The 19,591-nt window shown below is 36.0% G+C and overlaps 1 non-coding gene across 1 annotated transcript; it reads left to right on the top strand.

The window, feature by feature from the left end:
* Positions 1-14,143: 14,143 nt before the first annotated feature.
* LOC128283373 (small nucleolar RNA R71) lies at positions 14,144-14,250 on the top strand. The gene has a single exon (XR_008273715.1). It is a non-coding gene; the product is annotated as a small nucleolar RNA R71 (small nucleolar RNA).
* Positions 14,251-19,591: the final 5,341 nt, after the last annotated feature.

Below are 19,591 nucleotides of genomic sequence, written 5' to 3'. Positions count from 1 at the left end.
TTCATGCATGTCTAATCTCAAGAGAAACTAAGTTTTCATAGCAAACATTACTAAGGCTAAGATCATACAAGCATTCCATTCTTCATGATAACATACTTTCACTCAGATTTGTATACAAACTATCTCATTAACAAAAAATATCTCTAAACATTCATTTATTAAAACATACTTATGAAAGAAATGATTGAAACATACTTGAAAATTTTAAAAATTTGAGGAATTTATTTGCTTTACCACCTTTAAAAAGAAGCAATGTCCTCATTGCAAGAAGAAAGTAATGAATGAAAACTGAACACCAAGTACGGTTGTAAAGAAAGAGAGGTGAGTCATTAAGACTGCTTAAATACTAAGTATTTCCAATAACCCAATCCTAGACATGTTTATTCCCATTACCACATCACTTCGTCTTTTTCTTTCTAAAGAAGTGTTAATTTTATTCATGCTTGCTATGTTTTATTCTGCAGAAATAAAATCCTAATTACAAAATAAATAAATTCCTAAGACCTAAAAATAATTAAGTAAATAACAAGATAAGAATCCCCCCTTTTATTTTTCTGACTCATTCTCCTTGTCTTTTTCGGCTCCATCTCTGCTTGTAGAGTTAATATCTTCCGTCCATGTCTCAAAGATAGCATCTGGGAACTCATGAACAAAAGTATTAGAGATATTCTTAAAAGCATTTCGAATTGAGTCATCTCTAATTTTTGTATATTTCCAGTAGGTTTGTTGTTGATTGTGTAACACCCCAAACCCAGCCCAGACGTTATGGCCGAATCTGACGTGCCACATTGGAGTTGAAAACCCACGTTCCGTTTTAGTGTTTTAAAACCATACATTTTATTGAGTTAACAAAGTATATGGAAGCTGGGCACCGGGTAGATATCCGAGACAGAGGAGGTGAGCCATGAAGGCTGCTTAAGTATCAAGCTCTTTAATTGGATCCAATCCTAGACATGCCCACAACCATAGCCACACTTTGTTATATCGAGTTTAAATTTGTTTAAGTGGACGTCTTTGATAAATCGATTAATCGTGGTGTTGAGATATTTTGAAAACAAGTATCATTTTAAAAACACGTCCTAAGTCTAGCCCATTTGAATAATTATTAACCAATTTTAAAGTTATTAAAATTAAAATAATTCAAAAGAAATAAAAGGAAAGTTAAAATTGGCCTTATTACAACCCAAAAATAAATAATAATTAAAGGAAATTAAATGAAAACCAACACTTATTTAAAAGCCCAAAGATGATCACCGTGGCCACTCTGAATCCTCTCCTACCCAAGTCCCCACATCAAGGCTCACCGCAAGGTTAAGGAAAGGGGGTGAGTTTGGAAACTCATGTGCAACAAGCCCTTTCAGAGCCCAAAATAATAACGGCTGTTGGGTCTAAGCCCAAATCTAATCTCAATCATGCAATCTGTAGTAGCCCTTTTCATATTTCATATTTCATAATACTGGGTCAAGCCTTTTCATATTTCATATTCTCGGGCAAGCCTTTTCATATTTCATATTCTTGGGCAAGCCTTTATCAGAAACAGTATGGCCCTTAGGCCCATTTCAATGTCACATATAATTTCAATGAAAGAATGCAACCCATTTGGGAGACTACTCAACCCACCATCCGCTACTCTCCACCGTACCAACCAACACACCATGTGGGGATTAACTCGACCCACCCCGCCAAACTCTCCACCGGCAAAGATAGTCTTTATCATATAACCGGAGGCCTAGCCTCTTTTAATAACTGGGGCAAAAGCCCTTTCAATAATCAGGGCATAAGCCCTTTTATAAGCTGGGCATAAGCCCTTTTGATAATCGGGGCATAAGCCCTTTTCACTTCCTCCATCCATATAAAACCCAACCCAATGCATTTATGATTACCTCATGTGCATATCATACATATCATGTGCATATCATACATTTCATGTGCATATCATACATACCATATTTATCAAAATCCCATGTATTAAAATCATACATAAACCCTAGGGGTATAATGGTCATTTTTACCTAGGGGCAAAACGGTCATTTTCATGGTATAAGGGTAATCTCATAATTTTACCAAAAATTAGGGTTTCCATGTTCATTAACGATTACTAACAATCCATGGGTGCAAACAGTGATTCTGGCCCATTTTTAGCGAAATCAAGTTATTAGGCCTAAAACCCCTAATGGGCCCTACTTAGCCAATTTCGTCATCTAGGCCCATTTAGCCTATATTCCATAACGGTTTTAACAGTCTTATCATGCCATATAACAGATTTCCGTTTTCTACCAATTTTTACCCAAATGGGCCCGAAAGCCCAATGGGCCCCACTTCGGCCCCTCGAGGCCCAACTTACCAAGAACGCCAAAAATCACATTCTTACCGTTTCCATCATTCTCGATCACCGTCTCATTGATTCTAACTAACTAGTGAGCGTTCGCTTGCTCACAAGTCCTCGAAATGCCAGAATTTCGGCATTTTGGCTTTTCGGCATTTTATCTCTTTAAGCTATAAAAGGGTTCGTTACACACCTGATTTGCGATATTCCTTGACGAGATCTCCTATGCGATTTCTCCTATAATCAATTGTTAAATAGATTAGCTCGCAATAATTGAACCAAATTAAGAACTTTCCAATATTAACACTTACACATTCGGCCACCATCCATAATGGCCTTAGGCACCTTACCTTTGTCGCGATTGATGACTAGGCCTAGCTACTCCGGCGATCCAAGCTACTCCAAATCGACACTACACCTTGCTGCTCCTTCAATAAATAAACCAAAAATATTAAAAGAAGACCCCATAGAGTCTATGCCCATATTCGGCCATCTCCCTAAACTTGGAGTTTCGGCTTTTGACCAAAGCTACACTAGGAATTGTTTAGAGTTTGAACACTTACCACAGTCTTTCTCCTCTTGAATCCGGATGCCTAAAAGGTAAGGGAATCGAATGCCAACTATTGAGAAGGAAGAAAAAGGTTGCTGGTCACAAAGAATCGGCACCCCCTATCTTCATCGATTCGACTTTTTGCACTTGGCAAAAATAGAGATAAAGGAAAACAATGGTGAATGAAAGGAAATAGTGGGCTGATTTGAAAGAAAGAAAAGGAAGAAAATTGAGTAGAAGGGAGGTAGATTCGGCTGGAAAAGAAAGAGAGAAAAAGCTACACACCAAAGAACAAAATCGGCACAACTAAGACCCTAATGCCGAAATTACTAACCTAATACCCTCTGCCGAAAATCCCTCTCCAAACTCCCTTATTCGCCAACTCTATCTCCATATCACATCCCTAAAATCTCTCCCTTATCCCTCCTTAATTTATGCATTTGACTTGATCCAACTCTCTCTCTTACGAATCCACTCGGGTTCCAACACTTACCCTTCCCGCACAAAAATAAATACTCCTATTTGCCAACACAGGAATCGATCCTGTGTCTTCCCCAACACTTACACGCCACCTTTAAAGCTCCCTAGTGGCGTCACTTAGCCACTTTGCGGAGGATCTTTTGTGATACACTTTACCCACAACTTAATATAAGGGCACCTAGCGTAACCCCTAACTCCTAAGTCCAAAATTTAAAAATTCCACCGTGTTTTGGCCAACTCATGGGCCTTCCATAAGCCCATTTACATACCCAAATTATGAATTCCATCATCACCTACCAAATTTTAGAAATTTACTTAAAATATCAAGAATCGCGAAAAACCCGAAAATCAGGATGTTACAGATTGTGCATGAACTTGCACATATCCATCAAAATTGACAACTCTGATTTCTTTGAAGCACTTACAGAAGTCGGCATAGGAGTTGTAGGTTCAGGTTCAACACTTAGCCTGACTGGTTATTCTTCTGGCTCAGCCATTGGTTCAAGGTTTCCAAATCCTTCAAATGGTTTAGGACAGTTTGGTTCCTTCGTAGATTCTTCCTCTTCAGTGTCTGTAACTGAATTAGCTTCAGTCTTAGTTCTATCTATTGACTTCTCGATATCTGGCTCAGTTGGCTCTTATTGCTCACTTTGATTCAGCTCATGCACCCTCTCTACTAATCTTTCAATATCATAATTTGTAATGCATCCTTGAACATATCGCCCCTTCAGATTTTCCTTAAGCAAAATGAAGTGATTAATTATGGAAAATTTGCACTTCCCGCTTTCTTTTTAGCACAATCATGAATCTCCTTGAGAATAATTTTCCCAACATTAATAGACTTTTCTGTCAAGATTGCATATAAAAGAAGCATCCGTTCCATCGAGATGGTGGAACTTTGTGAGATAGGCATAAAACTATAGCAAACAAAATAAAACCATACCTTTGCTACTGGTTTTAGGTATTCACTTCGATAAGTGTAACATCCCGAATTAAGGCCTAGTCGGAATAACGGTTTTGAGACCACAAGTATAAAATAAAAATAACTATTTTATGATTGTTTAATGGTCTATGGTATGTTTTTATGCTTGTGTAAAAATTTCATGAAGAAATTTTATGTGAAAAGTGCCCGATTGGACTTTAAGGACTAAATTGAATAATTTATAAAACTTGAGTTCTATAAGATTTTGGCATGAAATTGATATGGATTATAAATTATATGTCCTCAAATGGTAATTTGACCAAGTTCTAAAATTTTGGACAAAAATGGGCTTGGATAGGTAAAATTTCAAAGAAAGACATTAAGGGTATTTTGGTAATTTGGTAACTAAATGGACTAAAAGACAAAATAAAAGCCAAAATTTGTCCATCTTTTCTTCCCCATGGCTGTGTGAACCAAGAAGACATCATGGATAGGGTTTTCAAGCTTCCAAGCTCAATAATAAGTGCATTTAAGCCCTATTTTTGATGTTTTTTGCATTTTTGAAGTCCTTGTAACATGATCTACCTATTTCTACCCATATTTTGAAGTAGGTTTCATCTTTAAAATTTGAACCATGTATGACATGCTTGTGTTTTGATGTTTAATGGAATAATATGAAAGTTTGATGTGTGTTTAACATCTTTTACTAAGTGATTTTGCATGAAAACACCTAAAAAGGACCAAATTGTTAAAGATGTAAAAGTGAGTAGTAGAAGTGTAAAATAAAGAAAAATGTGGGCTGCTATGAGAAGGAATATGAATCGGCTAGGCTTGGGTAATCAATAAAATGCATGCATTTCACTTTATGATCCTAGGGACTAAAGTGTAAATATGTAAAAGTTTAGGGGAAAAAGTGTAAATTTGATAAAGTATGATTATTGGGTCAATTTTAATAATCTGAGTGTTAAATAAATTATACTTGATATGTTAGATCAAGAGAAACGAGATTTGGGCTTAGATCGAGAAAGATTGACATTATGGACTAAATTGGACTAAATAGCCGTATTCACATTCCAGGTAAGTTCGTGTGATAATAATAATGCAATGTTATGTTTGAATTGTAATGCTATACTATTATATCATAAATTGAATGATTTGTTATACGGATGTACATGACGAAAATGCGACAAGTAAGTACCTATGATAATGTTATCGTTGTTTGTGATTGAACTTAAATTGATATGTTAATTCGATTAAGTTGAGTTAAAGGTTATTGATGCTATGTATGTAATGGTGACATACCCTATGAAATTATATTGTATGCTGTGCATATGAAGTACTCTACAATATGTCTATGATACGTGATTACAACGTTATGAATTGTGATTTTATGTTAAAAGGTGATTAACATGACTATTTCATTATGTGAGATCATGAGCTTAATTACCATCATAAGATATATGATTTAGTCCTAAGGACAAGTTTGACGAGAGGTGTATTCGAAGAAAATCCTGTTTGAACCTTAGGAATAGTTTAGGATACAAGTGATATATCACTAGGAACTATGTGATCTAAACTCATGAGTTGTGGTCTGAGTTCATGATATATGTGACATATGTTATGGCGGTCCTGGTGCTAGTCTTGTACGTTCTACCGGTGGCTGGGTTGCCCAAAAAGTGTTACGGGTACCTGTCAGCTTGTGTGAGCAGCCCGAGTAGTTATGTCTTGACTGTCAACTTATGTGAGTAGACCTGTGAGTAGCTCTAAAGCGAGCAGCATGTGATATGTGATATGAGATCCTATATAAGACCATGTCTGGGACATGCAATCAGCATCATTATGAGACCCCATATAAGGCCACGTCTGGGACCTGGCGTCGACATCATATGAAGTCCCGTATAAGACCATATCTGGGATATGGCATCGGGACTGAGTTGAGATACCATGTAAGACCATATCTGGGATATGGCATTGGCATCATATGATATGTATGAGATATCTCGATTATCTTTTAGTATTCCAAGTGGTTCAACTGGTAGTTCAGAGGATAAGTCTATGTGGATCCAATAAGTATGACAAAGGTGAGAAAATAAGTGTGCTTGTAATGAGACGGTATGAGGTACGTACTCAAAACTTGTGAGCACTTGGCTTGGTATATGATACGTAATGGAATACGGTAAGAAGGCAAATGAATGACTGATGCTTTTGAGAATGACTTCTATGATGATCTTGTGATTGTAAATTTCTATTCATGATGAATAGATAAGTGATGAATTTGATTTATGATTATGTGAAAGGCTTGTGAACCAATTTGACTTGAACCTTAATATGTTATTCTTTAAGAGTTTGGTCCATTATATGAGGTTAGATTATATGATTTGAGAAATATGAATACACATTATTGATTTTCACCTTTAGCATATGTTGAAATGGTTAGCCAAGAGCTAAGACGTTTTATTATGAAAAGAGTATGAATGATTGAATAATGTCAAGGTGTAGTAATGTATGAATATAGTTTGAAAAGGATGAGCCTTAAAATCGATAAATTTGTAGTTATGAGACTTTATAGATGAAATTGGTAAATGCTTGTTATTTTCATACGAGCTTACTAAGCTTAAAGCATACTCCCTCCTTTCCATTTCTTTTAGTGTTTTCAGGTCAGCTTGGGGTTGGAGATCGTCGGAGGCAGCATCACACTATCAAGCTATCAATAGGGAGTGTTGATACATTTTAAGTGTTTCTGAGTGAGTGGCATGTATAGGGAATTAGTTATTGTGATATGTGTTCTTATGATTTGGCCAAATATATTGGCTTATATCAATTTATTGTATATGGCCATAAGATGTGGCTCATATTGATTATGGTTTGTAAGCCTATCTATCCATGCTATGTTCTAATGCTTTGTGATGTGATAAAGTGATCATACTTGTTGCCATGAAAGGTTAGTTTTATGACATATCTGCATGATGAATGCTTTATGACCAATTGAAATGGTCATAGCCAAAGAGTAATTCTATGATATGGTGATAAGATAATAATACCTTGAATAAGAATGCTTGATGATTAAGTTAAGATTAAAATAGTAAATTGATAATCATAGTATAAAGGTAAATGTAGTCAACAAAATGACAAGGTTAAATGAGTGTGAATTGGTGTGTTTAGATGTGGTATAAAATGAGCATGTAGAACACATGGATGATGGCATGTAAATGCTATAATTGTGCTTTAATTGAGGATGTTTAATCATTAAATTGATGCTATGTTATGTGCCTTGGATGTGTATAAGAATGGTTGGGATTAAGGGTAACAAAAGACTTGGAAAATAGCCTAAGTGCTGACCACACGGGCAGAGACACGGCTGTGTGTCTCAGCCGTGTGAAGGACATGACATGGAGACTTGGGCATGTGTCCAGGGCGTGTAAAGTCTGCACTTAAATTGCAAGAACTTAATTCGTCACACGGCCTAGCACAAGGGTGTGTGGCTTGGCCATGTGGTTCTTTTGGTTTGCTGACGTCATAAATAGAGAGTTACATGGCCTGAGGACACGGGTGTGTCGAAGGCACACGGGAGTGTCCCTGTGTCCACACGGGCGTATGTCCCTATGTCCACACGGGCGTGTGACCCTGTTTCATGGAAAATTTTCTAAGTTTTTCCTAAAATCTTCCAAAGTTTTTAGTTTAGTCCCTAATTACTTTCAATGCATGTTTAGGGCCTCGAAAGCCCGTGTAAGGGACGTTATGCATGTGTTTGAATAGTTTTGGAATATGAATGAAATTTTATGTTCAATTTTTCATGTTTGTGTACGTTTAAGTCTGGTAATACCTCATACCCTGTTCCGGCATCGGACTCGGGTAAGGGGTGTTATAACAAGAATGGCTCCCATACTTTCTTATAATCCATTTGGATCCCAGATTTGCCACAACATCAAGCACTTGTTGAAGAAAGTCCCAATTGATGTTGTTCATCATAGGATAGTACTCATCTTCTTCAACATCAGGTAAGTTAAACAAATCATTGATGGACTTAAAAGTAGGAGGTACCTTTTTATTTCAAACAACGACTTTAGTAGAATCTTCCGTAGTCAAACTAGCATAGAATTAACTAGTTCATCATCGAGAAGTGAACGAGCATCACAAAATCATTCCCACTTGAGAGCATTTATTTTTTTTTCTAATCGATATAGGAACAACCATCAAATCATTACTCTTCAAGTTAAAACCTTTTTCCGGCATCTTAGCTTGATGCTTGAAGATTGAATCAAATCTCTCTTTCACTTCTTCATCGATCAAAATTGAGTTTTCAGGTGTAGTCTTTGCAGTCTAGTTCTTTTACGAGGCATGGTATCTTTTCTTGAAATTTGGCAAAGTTTCTGCACAAGGGGAAAAGGAAAGAAATTGGCAAAGTGGTGAAAACTTGTTATGGCAACAATCTTACGAGGGCAAGAATAGTGCGGTGGCGACAATGACATTTCTGTGGTAGCAATGACGGCACTTCGATAATCTTCTTGCAGCGGCAGTAGATGGTTTCAGCAAAAAGGAAAGAGAGCTAGGGTTTCTTTCAGGATTTGAGGTTGATGGAAAAAAAGAAAGATTTAGAGATTTTTTTAGGGTTTAAGCAAATTGCTTTGAGGAATATGAAAATTAGTAGAATGGAGAGGGGTTTATATAGGGAAGAATTAGGGCAACATGTAGCAAAAATTTAGCTAAATTAGGGCTACTTAGGCTGCAAGTAATGGGAGTGGCAGCAAAGTGTGGATGTTTTTCCTCCTTTTTGCTGTATTGGGCCTCAAAGTCAGATTGTATCTACAAACCTACTAAAAGAAACTGATTAGTACTTGGGCCAAATTTGACCCCCTTTATTAACATAAAAATTTAAACAAAACAAATGAAACTTAAAAAAAATAAATCTTAATTAGAAAATTTCTTCTTAACAAATTACAAGGTTGGCGGGGTCACAGTGATCCCGCTTAAGTTCCAATCTCCTTAGACAGAATTAATTAAATGTAATAAGTTAAGAAACTAAGTTATAATTATTTATTTATTTACAAAATGAGTACATGAAAAATCAAGGGTCTGTTAATTTGAACGAGGATTCAACTCGCTCAACTTCACCATCCCAGTAGTGTTTGAGACGTTGACCATTAAATTTAAACTTACCTCCGTAATTGTCGTATAATTCAATAGCTCCATAAGGATAAACTTGGTAAATGGTATAGGGTCCTTTTCATTGGGATTTAAGCTTCTCAGGAAATAACTTAAACCTTGAATTAAACAACAAAACCTTCTGACCTTTTTTAAACTCGCGAGGTTGTATATTACTATCATTCCATCTTTTTGATCTTTCTTTTTACATTTTGGCATTCTAATAGGAAAACAACCTCAGCTATTCCAAATCATCAAGTTGTAACATCCTTTTCTCACTGGTTTGCTTAAGATCAAAGTTGAACTGCTTCAAAGCCCAGTGAGCTCTATTCTCCAACTCTAATGGAAAATGACATGCCTTTCCAAAGACTAACCAATATGGAATCATTCCTAATGATGTCTTAAATGCTATTCGGTAGGCCCATAATGCATCATCAAGCCTTCAATACCAATCTTTTTTGCTAGGGCATACTACCCTTTCAAGAATACCTTTGATTTCACGATTCACTTTTTCAACTTGCCCAGTAGACTAGGGGTGATAGGTAGTAGCAATCTTGTGCTTCACATTATATTTGTCAAGCAATAATTTAAGCCATTTGTTCTCAAAGTGAGAACCTTCATCACTAATAATAGCTATTGGTGTCCCAAATCCTGTAAACACATGCTTATGTAGGAATCGCATGACTACCTTAGCATCATTTGTAGGGTATGCTTCAGCTTCAACCCACTTGGATACATAGTCCACAGCAAGTAAGATATATTTGTTCCCATATAAAGAAGGAAATGGGCCTAAGAAGTCAATGCCCCATACGTCGAACAATTCAATCTCCAAAATATTTGTCAAGGGTATCTCTTTTCTCCTTGATATATTTCCGGTCCTTTGGCATTTATCACAGTTCTTCACATAAGCATAAGTGTCTTTAAATAGCGTAGGCCAAAAAAAAACCTGCTTGCAAAATCTTTGTCGTAGTACGTGAACCACCAAAGTGTCCCCCACTTAGAGATGAATGGCAATGATACAAGATCTCAGCAATCTCTTTTTTAGCTACACACTTCCGGATTATATTATATGCACACTATTTAAACAAAAATGGATCCTCCCAAAAATAATGCCGACTATCATGAAGGAATTTTTTCCTTTGTTGGTATGTCATTTCTCGAGGAATTATTCCAGATACAAGATAATTGGCAAAATCAGCAAACCAAGGTGTTTCATGAATTCGATTTACGTGTTCATCTGGGAAATTCTCGTTGATAGGCACACATGATCGAGTTACCTCGTCTTGTTCCAACCTTGAAAGATGATCAACTATTTGATTTTTGACACCTTTTATATCTTGGATCTCAAGGTCAAATTCTTGAAGTAAAAGTATCCAACGAATTAGCCTCGGTTTTGCATCTTTCTTTGTAAGCAAGTATTTAATGGTTGCATGGTCAGTAATTACTGTAACTTTGGTACGTATAAGATATGAGCGGGATTTGTCAAAAGGAAAAACTATAGCAAAGAGGTCCTTTTAAATTACCGTATAATTGAGTTGGGCTCCCGTCAAAGTTCTACTTGCATAGTAAATAGGATGAAACACTTTGTTTCTTCTTTGACCCATCATAGCTCCAACAGTATAATCACTTGCATTGTACATCAACACAAAAGGTGAGCTATAATCAGGTGTAATGATTATTGGGACTGAGATTAACCGTTTTTTCAGATCTTCAAAAGCTTCCAAACATGCTTTGTTGAAATCAAACACTGTATCTTTCTCTAACAACAAACACAACGGTTTAGAAATTTTCGAGAAATCTTTGATAAACCTTCGGTAAAAATCAACATGGCCTAAGAAATGTCTAACTCCTTTCACATTAGTTGGGGCCTGTAAGCTTTCAATTATGTCCGGCTTTTCTTTATCGACTTTAATTTCTCTCTTTGAGATTTTATGCCCTAAGACAATCCCTTCCTTAACCATAAAATGGCATTTCTCCCAATTAAGGATAAGATTCGTCTCTTTGCATCTCTTCAGTACCTTAGCTAAACTACTCAAAGAAATATCATAAGTATTACCAAAAATAGAAAAATCATCCATGAAAACCTCAACAAAATTTTCAACCATATTAGTGAATATTACCATCATGCATCGTTGAAATGTTGCAAGTGCATTGCATAAACCAAAAGACATTCTCCTAAAAGCAAACATACCGTATGGACAAGTAAAATTTGTTTTATGTTGGTCCTCTAGAGTTACAACTATTTGGTTATATCCCAAATAGCCATCTAAAAAACAATAAAATTCATTACCTGCCAGTCGATCTAACATTTGATCAATTAAAGGCAACAGAAAATGGTCCTTCTGAGTGGCTTTATTTAATTTTTTGTAATCAATACAGATTCTCCAACCAATAATAGTTCTCATTGGAATCAAATCGTTACTCTCATTTTCAACAATCGTGATTCCACCTCTCTTCAGCACACACTGCACCAGAATTACCCACGAACTATCTGAAATAGGATAGATGATTCCTGCATCTAACCATTTGGTCACTTCCTTTCTCACAACTTCTTTCATAATGGGATTGAGCCTCCTTTGCCCATCAATTCAAGCTCTTTCACCTTCTTCTAAAATAATTTTATGCATGCAAAAAGAAGGGCTTATACCATGAATATCAACTATGGTCCAACCAATTACTTTCTTAAATTTCTTTAGAACAACAATTAGCTGCTCCTTTTGATCTTTCATCAGTTTTATTGAAATAATGACAGGCAAAGTGGACTAGTCACCTAAATAAACATATTTCAAATGGGAAAAAAGTACCTTTAGTTTGAGTTTAGGTGGTTCTTCAATTGACAACTTGGGTTGCAAAAATTCTCTAACTTCTAACTCCAACGGTTCAAACCCTGTGGATTGAATAAAATTTCTCGGATTGGCTTCCATCAAAGCCATGTTTTCTTCACCTTCTTCATCCTCCAAAGGGTCAAGATCTAAGGCTTTCTCCAATGGATCTTTTTCAAAACTGCTTCCCATAGAAACCATGGTTTCTATCTTTTCCATAACTGAACACTCTTCTACTAGATCGGGAAATTTCATTGCTTTAAGAATGTTAAAGGTTACTTGATCGTCTTGAACTAGCATGGTGAGTTCACCTTTCTGCACATCAATTAATGTTCTTCCCGTGGCTATGAAAGGTCTGCTAAGGATGATCATCATTTTGTTATCTGCTTCAAAGTCTAGGATAATGAAATCAACAGGAAAAATAAATTTATCAACTCTTACCAAAACATCCTCGATCTTTCCTTCAAGATATGCTAAAGATCGATCTGCTAGCTAAAGCTTCACAGTTGTAGGTCTTACTTCACCTATCCCTAGCAACTTGAAAATAGACTTAGGCATCAGGTTGATACTCGCTCCTAAATCACATAAAGCTTTACCACAATAAGATTCACCAATGTTACAAGGTATATTAAAGCTTCCTGGGTCTTTCAATTTCGGTGGTAGTTTATTCTACAGGAACGCACTGCACTTCTTCATCAAGGAAACAGTATCATACTCACTTATTCGTTTCTTCTTGGATAGTATATTCTTCATAAACTTCACATAATTCGGCATCTGCTCTAAAGCCTCCACCAACGGAATATTGATGTGTAACTGCTTCAGAACATCCAAAATCTTCTTGAATTGCACCTCCTGTTTCTGCTTGTGTTGCTGTAATCTTTGCAGATATAGACGTGATGGAACTTTTGGTTAAATTAGATAACTCTTTTTAGTAGGTAAATCTGCATCCAAAGAAGATGTTAAAGTATCTAAATTCACTAAGTTAGGATTTACCTTGTTAGTCTTTGCATATTTTTTACTCTTTTGGTATAGGAATTTCAACACCTGGTTGATTCTTCTCAACAGGTTTATCGTCGACATTAATCAATTGAGGTTCCAGAATTTCACCACTTTGCAATGCCACTGCCTTGATATGGTCTTTACCCAAATTTCTTGGATTCTTAGTATCGCTCAGTAAGGTTCCTTGCGGTCTATTATGAAGCTTTATAGTTAACTGACCCAATTGGTTTTCCAAATTTTTCAGTGTTGCTGCTTCGTTTTGGTTCAAAGCATCGTTCTTTGCCATGTACGCTTTTAACAAGTTCTCCAAACTGTTTGATGTTTTAGCTTGCGATGGTTTTGGAGCTTGCTGATTAAACCTTCAAGATTGGTTGGGTCTATGCTGCAAGAAGTTTTAGTTCGGTCCATTTCTTTGGTTGCTCCAAGAAAAGTTAGGATGATTACTCCATGAAGGATTGTAAAAGTTGGAATGGGTTCCTTGTCCACTCCTATTTTGATGTTGGTTCCCCACATAGTACACTGACTCAGGATTTGATGGACAATTCTCAAAAGAATGACCTTCTCCACAGTACACATAGGAAACTACTTCAAACGGACTTGGTGGTTGAGCTGCAAAATTATAAGCACTATTAGTGGTAAACTATTTTAACATAGAGGAAATAAACGATACCTGAGCTGATAATGAAGTGAGGGCGTCAACTTCATGAACTCCGGCTATGCGTCTTCCTGAAGCTATTCGATTTGTTGGCCATTGATAGTTATTACTCGCGATCCTCTCGATGATCTCATAAGCCTTATTATAAGACTTAGACAAAATTGCATCATTTGCAGAAGCATCTGCCATCAATCTTGTATGTGCATTGGGACCATTATAGAATGTCTCCAACTGGATACAATGAGGAATCCCATGATGAGGACACTTATGAAGTAACTCCTTGAATAGCTCCGAAGCCTTATACAAAGACTCCTCGTCCAATTGTTGGAAAGTTGTGATCTCGTTCCTCAACTTAGCATTTTTGCTAGGCCGGAAATACTTAACCAAAAATCTCTCTGCTAATTCTTGCCATGTAGATATGAAACTTGGTGGCAATGAATTGAGCCATGCTCGTGCTCGATCTCAAAATGAGTATGGAAACAACTTCAACCTCAGTGCTTTTTCAGTCACACTGGCTATCTTGAATGAATCACTCACCTCCATAAACAATCGAAGGTGGAGATGTGGATCTTCTATGGGCAAACCACTGAATTGGCCCACCGTTTGGAGCATTTGAAACATAACTGGTTTCAATTCAAATTGGGTTGCCTCAATATCTGGCCTTCTAAGTCCTGGATTTAATGCACTAAAAAGTGGCACAGTATATTATCTGATGCATTGATCCCTATAATCGGCAATAAGGATGGGATTTTGTACATGATCGACTTCATTACCTTGGTCTTGATTCTGATTTTCAAGGACCATCTCGACTTGTCTTTGAGCTATTCGTTCACGTATTCTTTGTCTAAAAGTTCGCTCAATTTTAGGGTCTACAAGGAGTAAATTGATAATCCAATCTATGCTCATAAACACCTGAGAAGAAAATCACAAAATTAAAACGAAGAAGTTTGTAATCCTAGAAATAAACCAAATTGGGAGTAAATAATTTCACCAAAAAAAAAAAAGATTTTGACAACAGTTAACAATCCCTGGCAACAGTGCCAAAAACTTACAACACATAGGTTTGTGCAAGTGTACATAGTCATTATCAAGTAATAAGCAAGTATTGAGTTTTCGTCTCCACAGGGATTGTATTTGTGCTAAGTCACTTAATTTGTAAAATTATATTAACAATTTGGTAAATAAAAACACAATATAGTTGAGAAGTGATGATTAAAATATATTAAACTAAATGCAATGATCCCTAATGCAAATTATCCTAAGTATACAAACTATATAAATGAAATAGATTTTAGAAAAATTAAACACAATTTGCAACAATTATAACATAAATAAACTAGGACAATTTCTTTAATTAAATTCAATTTATTATCAACATGCTTAATAATATTCAGAAAAACATTCCATGGCAACTCGATCTTTCATGAGTTTGAAAACCACATTAGGTCTTTTCGGAATCCTTTACTTAGTAAATACACATTTTATTGATCCTTATTTACTAATGGTTTCTTAGTATTCGTGTGAGGTAATAGGGACGTGTTAAGTTTGAAACTGTTTAATTACACAAATCTAAAAACTATGCAGATAACAGAGCTTGGTTAGAGTTGTTATACAACCTGCAATTTAATTGGGCTAGGATCTAAATTGAGCATGCACATTTCAATTATGCATCCATTAGCCTTCGTATGTTAGGGTCACTCAGCTAATTCAGGTGCATTTCAATCACGTATGAACGAAATACAAACTTTATTTTAATTGAAAACATGATCGATTGAGGCACAAACATTATAAGCATGAATCAAATAAATATTATTTAATCAAAATAATCATCCTAGCTTAAATAAAATTAAGCTAAAATTGTTGTAAACAAGAACAAAGAACACATAGCAAAAATTTTAAGATTAAATCAAAGAAAGGAAAGATTAAACCCAGATCAAACTGGCTGTCACCCAGGACTCTGACTAACGAGGCTCCTTTGCTTCCTTCGCTTTTCTCCTTTGCTGATAGCTCTCCAAGCTGGCCGGCCAAGGGCTCTTTAAGAGGCTTAATAGCTAAAATCTCTATGAAGAGATGATGCTAGGCATGGGGAATGGAAATGGCTAAGAGAAATTAGAAAGAAGAGAGAATGATGAATGATTAGGGATGATGAATGAGGGAATAAAGGGGTCATATTTATAGGTGGAGGGAGGAGGATAGTTTGCTAAAAATAGGAGGTTTCATATCTTTAAGCATCTTCAATGGGTGGCCGGCCATTAATTGAGGAAATTGAGCTGATTTTTGTTTGATTTTTCTTAATTTAAGTGTCACAAAAACTCAGGACTGAGACTCGGTCAAGTGCAAATCTTCAAGAAAATCTCTAATTTCTTCAACATTGTAAGGACCTTGTGCAATTAAAACAGAAAGTGGTTTATGTGGACAGCCAATTGTAGCTGAAAATTGGGTTGACTTGGTCTCCAATTTGGACGGTTTTGTAATCCAACAAAGCTATTAGACCTGTCCAAAATAAATCAACAAATTAGAGGACCAAAGAATAATATTTATCCAATTTAATTAATTAATCAAAACCCAAATTATTAATGAAATAATTTAAAATGAAGTATTAAATATAATTTATATTTTATTATTTAATTTAATCATGCATGACCCACTTTATGTCTTAAAGATTTAATATGTTCAAATTAATATAAAATAAGGCATTTATTGCATGAAAACAATATAATAAAGCATAAAATAACATTTTAATAATTTCTATGTCCTAATTTTATATTTTAACATATTTCATTAATTTATTGAACAATTACTTAGTTTTAACAACGAATATAAGTAAAAGGTGATAAATTAAATAGGAAAAATTCTATATATTTTTTAGTTTACGATTCGCTTGACCATCGAGCCCTATTTGAACCTTAGTAATTCGTAGGATACAAATGTCATGTCATTAAGGTTTACATGTTTCGGGTGTTAGTTTTGAATGTCCTACAAATGGCTGAGTTCATGCATTTGTTGCTGATACTTGATAGCTTGTGGAGCAATACCGTGTAGCTACATTCTGACCCCCAGCTTGTGTGAGTTGACCCATTTTTACAGCTCGTGTGAGCATACTCTTTCCACAGCTCGTGTAAGCATATATGTAAAGGAAATGATAGACTATGGTTATATATCTAGCACACTTTGTATGAACTATCTCGTGTATCCAATGGTATTCTAATCGGTTAAACAAGCATGAGTTTGAAAGTAAACGGTAAGAGTTTGATATGAAATAAGGCATATATATATGAAATTCATTAAAGTGGTGATACAAGGAAATTATGTTATGTTGAGATGGATGACAAATCCAATTGATTGATGTTTAAGTTTAATGGCCATCCATGTTTAATTGCCTATGATTTATGTTCAAGTATGCTAACACGTTTGTGTTGTTGCTTAGGCTTTGGCCAAGCTATTGGTTGGATTATGCCATGCTAAATTTTAATGTTATGTTAAGAAATGGTAAGTTAAGTTTTATGATATATGAACTTACTAAGCATTGTATGCTTACTTTGTGTTATTTTCCATGTCTTATAGCGAATCAGAAGCTCGTTCGGTTTGGAAGCTTGTTGGAGGCCTATCACACTATCCATAGGCTATAACGGTAGATTTTGATGTTTTTAAGTCATGGTTATAATTGCATGTACAGGTGTTTTGTGCTTGATGAAATAAAGATTATGTTTGGCTTGTAAATATGGTATTTTGGGTGATGGATTGGTTGTTATTTTGGCATGTATATGTGGTCTTATAATTGTTGATATTTTGGCATTTTGGTACCTAAATGGTGGGAGGTGGAATGGAAAATAAAATGCATGCTATGAATAGTTCTTTTGATATGTGTGAATGTGGTATGTTTGGATGTGGTTGACATATAGTCAATTTTGCTAAGGTTTAGTGATGATAGATGTTAAATGGCCAAATTGGTATATTTGAGTGTGATTTTGGCATGTGAACATTGTGGTAAATTTTGGCATAGACTTAGTTACAAAATTTGGTTGATTTATGGCTAAACTATGCAAATGTATAATACATGTTTGGTTGTTATGATTGAGGTGCCTTTTGGGCATATTTGTTGTATGAAAAAAACCATAATGATCTACCTTGAATATGCATGTGTTAGGTACATATTGGATGCTAGAAAATAGGTGCTTATAGCTTGTATAAGTGATCATGTTTTGGGTGAGGAAATGGCTTGAAAATGGCCTATATTTCATCCACACGGCCTTGCGACACGGCCGTGTGTCCCTAGTAGGTTACAAAGGGTTGGAAGTCAGGCTGTTACACAGCCTACCACACGGCCTGGCACACGGGCGTGTGACTTGACCATGTGATCCATGTTAGAGATTTACATGGGCATAGACACGGGCTAGGATAGCCATATGTCCTTACTTCGATTGCCCACACGGCCTGAGACATGAGCGTGTGTCTCAGCTGTATGAGTCACCCTATAGTTTGAAAATTTTTAACTTTTTTATAAAAATTCTATACATTTTTGATTTAGTCTCGATTCAATTCTAAAGTGTTTTTAGGGCATCGAGGGCTCGTATAAGGGACAATATGTATGGGTTTGATTGATATCGTTATGATTTATGATATGTTTTGAATCTTTTGAATAATTGAATGTTTTGAGATGTAAACTTCTGGTAACGCTTTGTAACCCTATTCCAACGACTGATACGGGTTAGGGGTGCTACATTTTCCTTCTCAAGACTTTAACTTCTCGATCCAGAATCTGAATTGGCTCCTCCTCAAAAGTGAGATCTAGTCGTACCTCAATCTCCTCAACGAAAACAATGTGAAATGGGTTAGACCGATACTGTCTCAACGTAGAGACATGGAGCATGTCATGAATCTGATCTAATTCAGGAGGTAGCTCTAGCTGATATGCAACAGGCCCAATACATTTCAGAATTCGGTAATACCCAATGAGCCTCGGGCTCAACTTACCCTTATGTCCAAACCATAGAACTTTCTTCCAAGGAGATACTTTCATAAAAACTTGATCCCTTACAGAATACTCAATATCTCTCATCTTTAGATCCGCATACAATTTCTATCGATTGGAAGCTGCCTTAAGTGTAACACCCTTACCCGTGTCCCACGCCGAGACAAGATACTAGGCATCACCGGACTTGAAAATACACTATTATGTAAAACTGGGCCATAAAATTTCATTCAAATTTAAAATTTATTCAAGAACATGCATATCGTCCCTTATATGGGCATACAAGGCCCAAAACATACATTGGGGGCAGTTCGGGACTAAACCATGAACTTTAGAAAAACTTTCTTAAAATAGGGTCACACGCCCATGTGGACATAAACGCCCATGTCCCCAGGCCGTGTAACTCTCTACTTATGATGTCAGCATAAATTTAATATCACACGGCCAAGTCACACGCCCATGTGCTAGGTAGTGTCCTCTACACGGCTGAGACATATGATCGTGTCTCTGCCTATATGGCTAACACTTAGGCTATTTTCCAAGCCTTTTGTTACCATTAATCCCTCACATCTTTATAGACATCAAAGTTATAGATCATGGCATCATTTTAATGATTTAGCATATTTCACTAAGGTGTATTCTTAACTTTAACATGCTATCATTCTCAAGTTTCACATACTCATATAATATCAAGTCTAGACAAAATAATCCATATTCATTGAC

The sequence above is a fragment of the Gossypium arboreum genome, chromosome 10 (assembly GCF_025698485.1).
Source record: "Gossypium arboreum isolate Shixiya-1 chromosome 10, ASM2569848v2, whole genome shotgun sequence".
NCBI lineage: Eukaryota > Viridiplantae > Streptophyta > Magnoliopsida > Malvales > Malvaceae > Gossypium > Gossypium arboreum.
This window is presented reverse-complemented; position numbering and strand designations above follow the sequence as displayed.